General features: G+C 44.1%; 1 protein-coding gene across 3 annotated transcripts in view; it reads left to right on the plus strand.

Annotated features, from left to right (window-relative positions):
* The window catches only part of glcci1b (glucocorticoid induced 1b), a 23346-nt gene that overhangs the window by 15695 nt on the left and 7322 nt on the right, over positions 1 to 329 (plus strand). The window lies entirely within an intron of this gene.

Below are 329 nucleotides of genomic sequence, written 5' to 3' on the forward strand. Positions count from 1 at the left end.
TACAGCCACTAGAGCCAGTCCCACAATGATCTTTTTATGTGTCTGTAGCTTTAAAAAGATCATATTTAATCAATTTACCTCAGAAGTTACTTGACGGTCAGCAATGGAAATGAATCGTGTCCAACGCCGTAGAAGGGATGTTTGGAACTATGCGAGGCTGCATACCCCGGAAGTATGCGACAAAAAGTGTACAAGTCCAATGGTAGTGTTGCCACTCTGTCTTTCTCTATCACTCTAGCCTTGACCAACTGCCATGCTTCGCTTGTTTGCAAGCTATGATCAGTGTTGCCAGATCTTGCGAGACAAATACGCAACCAGGCCTGTGAAAA

This window comes from Etheostoma spectabile, chromosome 6 (assembly GCF_008692095.1).
Source record: "Etheostoma spectabile isolate EspeVRDwgs_2016 chromosome 6, UIUC_Espe_1.0, whole genome shotgun sequence".
NCBI classification, from domain to species: Eukaryota; Metazoa; Chordata; class Actinopteri; order Perciformes; family Percidae; genus Etheostoma; species Etheostoma spectabile.